Consider the following 7,762-nt stretch of genomic DNA (forward strand, 5'->3'; position numbering starts at 1 on the left):
TGAAGCAACACTGTGGTCTGGGGAACTGATGTGGAGTTAAAGTGGAGCAGGACCCTATGGGGCCCTCCTGGGTACACGTCCTTTCTGTGTCCCTGGTTCTTGTTTGTAGAAAATAGTCATCATTCAGCCTCCTTGACCTTCCCTGAGTTCCAAAGGGCAGATTCAAACAGTTGCTAATTAGGGAAGGGAGGGAATGCAGAAACAGGGAGGAGCAGTCAAGAAACAATAGTGCAGGGCTTCCCTGGTGGCGCAGTGGTTAAGAATCCGACTGCCAACACAGGGGACACAGGTTCAAGCCCTGGTCCGGGAAGATCCCACAGGCCGTGGAGCAACTAAGCCCGTGTGCCACAACTACTGAGCCTGCGCTCTAGAGCCCACGAGCCACAACTACTGAGCTTGCGTGCCTCAACTACTGAAGCCTGCGCGCCTAGAGCCCGTGCTCCACAACGAGACGCCACCGCAACAAAAAGCCGGCGCACCACAACGAAGAGTAGCCCCCGCTCGCCGCAACTAGAGAAAGCCCACGCGCAGCAACACAGACCCAACGCAGCCAAAAATAATAAATAAATAAATTTGTTTTAAAAAAAAAAAGAAAAAGAAACAATAGTGCAGCCTTGGGGCAGGGTCCTGGCTCCTCCTCAAGGAACATATATAATAATATCTTTGAGTTCTTGTGCAGGAACTAAGGCCCCCACCCAGGTGGAGGATGGTAACTTCAGGCTGAGCACAGGATTCCTAGAGCACCAACCCTGTTATCTCACCACCAACCAATCAGAAGAAAGTCACACACCCTGCAGCCATCACCCCAAATTCTGCCTATAAAAACTTCTCCCCCAAAACCATCAGGGAGTTCGAGGATTCTGAGCATGAGAATTCCGTCCTCTTTGTATTGGTGCCTTTACAATAAATGCCGCATTTTCCTTCACCACATCCTGGTGTCAGTAGATTGGTCAGTAGATTGGCAGCTGTGCTCAGGTGAGCAGACCCAAGTTTGGTTAGGTAACAACAGGAGAAAAAGAAATAAATTTTAACTCGAGCACATGGAGGTTTCATAGGGACCTAAGAAGGGGCCAAAGCAGGCAGCTTTTATACTTTTTAGACAAAGAAAAAAGATTTGCGAGGAATTGGCAGGACAAAGAAACTTACGCTTTGGGTGCTCAATTAGTGAAGAATCTAAACAGAATTTGAGCTTGGGGTAGTAAATTAAAGAAGTAGTAAGGTTTATACAGGCATCTCGCCCGAATTTGCCATCTCTGGCCATAAGGGTTGTCCTACCTCCAGATGCGTGGAATGAACCTTTCACATGAAAGATTTATTTCCTGGTTTCAGGAGATAGAAAAGGCGGGTCAAAGTGTCTCCCTTGCATTGGCCGTTTCTTAAGTAGCTTTAATTCAAAATAATCAATACACCATTGAGGCACATTTTGGGGTGGCCCACCCTGGGCCCCAACATCTTGTCATATCAAAACACAGATGCCAATTATTAAAGATTTAAAAATATGAAGGGAGGGGCTTCCCTGGTGGCGCAGTGGTTGAGAGTCTGCCTGCCAATGCAGGGGACACGGGTTCGAGCCCTGGTCTGGGAAGATCCCACATGCCGCGGAGTGACTAGGCCCGTGAGCCACAACTGCTGAGCCTGCGCGTCTGGAGCCCGTGCTCCGCAACAAGAGAGGCCGCGATAGTGAGAGGCCCACGCACCGTGAGGAAGAGTGGCCCCCGCTTGCCACAACTAGAGAAAGCCCTCGCACAGAAACGAAGACCCAACAAAGCCATAAATAAATAAATAAAATAAATTTAAAAAAAAATATGAAGGGAGTTCCCTGGTGGCCTAGTGGTTAGGATTCCAGGCTTTCACTGAGTGGCCCAGGTTCAATCCCCGGTTGGGGAACTGAGATCCTGCAAGCTGCACAGCACAGCCAAAAAAGAAAGAAAGAAAGAAAGAAAAACATAAGGAACTAAGTTTTTGTTGTTGTTGTTTGTTTGTTTTTATTTTTGGCCACGCTGAGCAGCTTGTGGGATCCCCGACCAGGGATCGAACTCATGCAGTGAAAGCACGGAGTCCTAACCACTGGACCACCAGGGAATTCCCACAAGGAACTATTTTGACCTAATGATTATATGTTGATTATTATATGATTACAATATTAAACCTTGTTTAATTATTATATTATTATTATATTGAAACAGGAGGGAAGGAGGCAGGGAACAACCTTTGAAAGAATGACACAGCCCGAGGACAGGACATAAACTGATTAGAACCAAATGGGTCCAAAATGGTGGACAAGCCTACTTCCACTAGACCTTGAACCTCAGTATACATTCACATCAGCAAGCTAAATGACACACCCACAGGCGCCATGACAGTTCCAAGACCCACCATAAGGATCAGAAAGTGGGTGGTGGCCTAATTGCTGGAAATCCCCGCCTCTTCCCAAAATAGCTGGAATACTCCTCCCACTCATTAGCCTATGAAATTACCCACCCCTATAAAAACTGACAACCCCGTACGTACCCTGGTGCCTTTTCTCGCGTTCTGAGATGGCCCACACTCTGTCTGTGGAAGGTGCTTCTCTCTAAATAAATCCACTTCTTACCCATCACTTTGTCTCACACTGAGTTCTTTCTCACTGAATTCTGTGGGATCTCAGTTGGAAGACTGTGGGTTTTAGCCGGGTTCGAGTCCTGGCACGTGGGTTCAAGTCCCAATCTCAGGTGCCTGGTTTCAATACGACTATAATATTAAACCCTGTGACATAAAAATAGAGAATATACATTTTCTAGCACAGATGAAACAACTAAAATAGTTACCACTGCCAAAAAGAAAACAAATTTGAACTTAGATAAGGAGAGATTTTGTTTGAAAGGATGTACTAGAGAGAATGCTCCAACCTTATGATCTGCAAAAGTCTCAAAAGCCAGACAGACAAGAGCTTTTCTTTATAAGGAAGGATAAACAAGGCTAGAAAAACAAAAAAACAAAAAACAGGTGAGAGTGGGACTTACCTGGCGGTCCAGTGGTTAAGACTCCACGCTTCCACTGCAGGGGGCGCCCGCTCGATCCCTAGTCAGGGAACTAAGATCTACAAGCCACGCGGCAAGGCCAAAACAAAACAAAACAAAACAAAAAAAACAGGTGAGAATAGATGAGGATGTTGCATTACCTGTAATTGATCTGGGAATGTTTTACCCTGAAGTTGCCTACTCTTGGGCTGTTGTCATGGAAGGGTTGTTCACAGTGCTCAAAAGTGATCCAAAATTCAGGGCACTGGGGAGAGGAGAGGATCTTAAGTAAAGTTTGACTAAATCCTATTAACAAGCATTGTTCTGTAGGGGAGGAAAAATTCTCCTTTACCATCTTTGGATCTCTGACCTAAGAATTAAACTGCTATAAGACAGATTAACAGGAGAAACACATAAAAGTTTTATTAAATTCTCACTCTACGTGGGATCCTTCACAAGAGTGAAGACCCAAAGAAGTGACCACAGCAGGAAGCTTTTATACCTTTTAGACAAAAAACAATCAATTTGTGAAGAATTGACAAAACAAAGGGTTTGGGCTAGGGGCAGTAAGCGGTAAAGAAGAAAATAGAAAGATACGGATTCGTTTAACAAGATTTGTTTGTACAGATTTCTTGGCCCCAAATTTCCTGTCTCTGGTGATAAGAATGTCTTTCTTCCTCCTGGTACGAGGAGGGCACATTTTACATGGGAGATCCTGCTTTCAGGAAGACAATGGACGGTCAGAATGTCTTTCTTTCACTGGCTGTTCTTAAGTGCATTTAATTCAAAATAATCGACATGCTGAAGTGGCATTTTTTGGACTTATACATAGTTTGGTTTTCTTTAGTTCCTATTGATCAGTGGGGACAAACAATTCAGTAAATATTGATGAGACAAAGAATGGTGATTTGAAGGGTCTGTATCTGCCTCGTTCCTAGGTAAACAAGGGGACTCTCATGAGTCTTACTGAAGTCAAATGGGGAAGGGTAGTTCTTTGCAGTAAGCTGTTTCCTACATGTGGGTGGGGGTGAGTGGTTCTTTAACCTTAGCCATTTCCCAAAATTATACAGTTGGAGAAAAGTTCAACAGTGTCACCACATATTAATTCAACAAATTCAACACTGACACCAAGTAAAATTCCAGAAATAATAAGTACACATGCTATATCTGAACAACAGAACATTAGAAACTTTAAACTAATGATAATAATAACAAATTTGCCCAAGAACTTTGGTCTATATGCCCTTTGAATAGCATCGAAGGGTCCTGTGTCTTCATTGTGTTCTTGTTGTGTCCCTGTCTGATTGGAAAAACACATTCCTGTGTTTCTCTTTTATTCACACACAATACTTCTGACACTTTTTTAGAAATTTATTTATTTATTATTTATTTATTTATTTTTGGCTGCATTGGGTCTTCGTTGCTGCGCACGGGCTTTCTCTAGTTGTGGCAAGTTGGGGGCTACTCTTCGTTTTGGTGCGCAGGCTTCTCACTGCGGTGGCTTCTCTTGTTGCGGAGCACAAGCTCTAGGCACGCGGGCTTCAATAGTTGTGGCTCGCGGGCTCTAGAGCGCAGGCTCAGTAGTTGTGGCGCATGGGCTTAGTTGCTCCGCGGCATGTGGGATTTTCCCAGACCAGGGCTCGAACCCGTGTCCCCTGCATTGGCAAGTAGGTTCTTAACCACTGCGCCACCAGGGAAGTCCCTGACACTTCTAACATAGTGTTTTCCCCACCAAACAATCCTCTGACACCAGCTGGGTGTCCTACAATTCAACTCAATTTTGACGCTATCTACCTGGAGATAGCGTTGGATCCCACAGGTTAAGGGCTCAGTCCTACAAGACTGCCCCTCCTCCACTGCAGAGGCCAATTACAAGTCCAGATTGTCATCTGTGTTTCTGGCTGACCAGGTATAAATTGAAGGCTCCTATGACCCCCTCCTCTAGTTCAATTAATTTGCTAGAGTGGTTCACAGAACTCAGGAAAATAGTTTACTTGCTAGATTGCTGGCTTATTATAAAAGGATATAACTCGGGTACAGCTAAATGGAAGAATGCATGGAGCAAGGTATGTGGAAAGGGACTTGGTGCTTCCATACACTTTCTGGGTGTGCCTCCCTCCCAGCACCTCCACGTGTTCACCAGCCAAGAAGCTCTCAGAACCCCATACTTTGGGGATTTTTATGGTGGCTTCATCACATAGGCATGATGGATCATTAACTCCATTTTCAGCCCTCCTCTCTGTGGAGAATGGGGGCAGGAGGTGAGGGAGGTATGGAAAGTTCCCACCTTCTAATCATAGATTGGTCTTTCTGGTGACCAGCTTCCGTCTAGGAACCCACCAAGATTTGTCTCATTAGAACAAAAGAGATTCCTATCACCCGGGAAATTCTAAAGGATTTTGGAGCTCTATGGCAGGAATCAAAGACCAAATATTAGAACTAAAGATGCTCCTAGTACTCTTTTATCACTTAGGAAATTTCAAGAGTTTCAAGGGCTCTGTGCCAGGAACCAAGGGCAGAGACCAGTAAATGTATTTTCTATGATTTCACACTATCACACATAAGACATCATTGTCTGTTATAACACAACATTGTAAATCAACTATACTTCAATAAAATAAATAGAAAGGAAAGACATCATTATCTGTTGGAAGACATGGCTCTAAATCACCAAAGTCAGAGGTCTCTGTGACTGTTAAGTTGAACAAGAACCTAGGGGCTGGGTGGGGGAGGGAAGTATTGGGAGTTTGGGATTAGCAGATGCAAACTATTATATATAGGATGGATAAACAATAAGGTCCTACTGTATAGCACAGGGAACTATGTTCAATGTCCTGTGATAAACCATAATGGAAAAGAATATGAAAAAGAATATATATATATACACAACACATATATCTGAGTCACTTTGCTGTACAGAAGAAATTAACACAACACTGTAAATCAACTATACTTCAATAAAATAAAATAAAATAAACCTAGGAACTATAATAAGAAAAATATTTTTTCCCTTTGTCATTTTTCTGCTGATCATGGGGGAAAAAAATCTGAAGACAGCATCATGAACTTTATGGTCACGATTAGATTACAAGCAATATAAAAAAACAGGGGCTTCCCTGGTGGCGCAGGGGTTGAGAATCTGCCTGCCAATGCAGGGAACACGGCTTCGAACCCTGGTCTGGGAAGATCCCACATGCCGCGGAGGAACTAGGCCCGTGAGCCACAACTACTGAGCCTGCGCGACTGGAGCCTGTGCTCCGCAACAAGAGAGGCCGCGATAGTGAGAGGCCCGTGCACCGTGATGAAGAGTGGCCCCCTTTTGCCACAACCAGAGAAAGCCCTCGCACAGAAACGAAGACCCAACACAGCCAAAAATAAATTAAAAAAAAAAAAAAGTTACTCTTTAAAAAAAAACACCAAAAAAAAACAAAGTCACTGGGAGAAGGCAGGATCTCACCTGGGCACAGGTCTTTGGGCCGTAGCTTCTCCAAGGAACTTAGGAAGGGACTTCCTTGGGCCACCAAGCCCCCAAAGGGCATCTGGCACATACACCCGCACATGCGTCCAGGAACTTTATGTAGCCCCGCCCCTCGTGGGACCAGACTCCGCCCCCTGGCGTCATTCCCCAAGGCGCCTGCGCTGCTGTAGGTTCTGCCCAGATTGTATACCTCTGCTCAGAAGTCTTGTCTTAGTACCCCTTACCCAGGATCCAAACTTGCAGCAACAACTTGGTCCCTCTATCGACTCAGGGCTCTGATCACCCAACCAGAATGCAATCTGACCCAAGCCCACGGGAAGAAGCTGCAGGGTTCAGCCCGGTCCGGACGTAAATCTGTAGCACAAACCAGTCCTACCACCATCCCGCGCTGTACTTGATCTCCTCTCCCCCACCCTCACCCTTTCTGCCTCTTCTTTCCTGCCTAAACCCTCTGGCATGGACACACAGGAAAGCCGGCAGCCCCTCGGGGCCTGAATCCAGCGCGTCCTACAATCCGTGTGTCTCCGGAACAGCACCAGGGCTGGCCACACAGATTTACCCTGCACTGCATAAGCGTACAAGGCGCCCACAGGCCCTAGCTAGAGCTGCTCCCCCCACAAACTTCCTAGGTTTCTACTTCACACTTCTGGCCTAACACAGTTGTGCACACAAAGCTCAGCTGCCTGCAGAAGCTGCACCCAGGAGGCGATCTCCTCTGCCTAGCTGGGGTCTCTGGCCCTAACAGAATCCTCAGAAACCCTCTAAAATAACTTCTTAGATACGGAATTTGCCTCTGGAACCTCTCTGGTCCTCTCCCCATCCTCAGGTCCTCCCTTCTCAGAACTGCTTAGAGGAGAACTTAATTTAGGGTGGCTTCTGCTGCTGCTTACCCGGAACTGGTACTCAGAATTTCCAGTTTCCGGAAACCTGAGGAAGGAAGCCCTTCATTTTAAATTATGTTACCCAACACCACCCGCTGGCAAAAAGCTTTGACTCAAACCATTTTCAACTTAAGAGGAAAACATCTCAGCTTGTAATTTAAGTCGTCCTCACAACTCTAATCTTTTACCTTCAACTGTTTGAAACATTAACTTAAAATAGCGAGGAAGGGACCTCCCTGGTGGCGCAGTGGTTAAGAATCCGCCTGCCAACGCAGGGGACGTGGGTTTGAGTCCTGCTCCGGGAATATCCCACATGCCGCGGAGCAACTAAGCCCGTGCGCCACAACTACTGAGCCTGCGTTCTATAGCCCGCAAGCCACAACTACTGAGCCCCTATGCCACAA

The sequence above is a fragment of the Balaenoptera ricei genome, chromosome 19 (genome assembly GCF_028023285.1).
Source record: "Balaenoptera ricei isolate mBalRic1 chromosome 19, mBalRic1.hap2, whole genome shotgun sequence".
Lineage (NCBI taxonomy): Eukaryota > Metazoa > Chordata > Mammalia > Artiodactyla > Balaenopteridae > Balaenoptera > Balaenoptera ricei.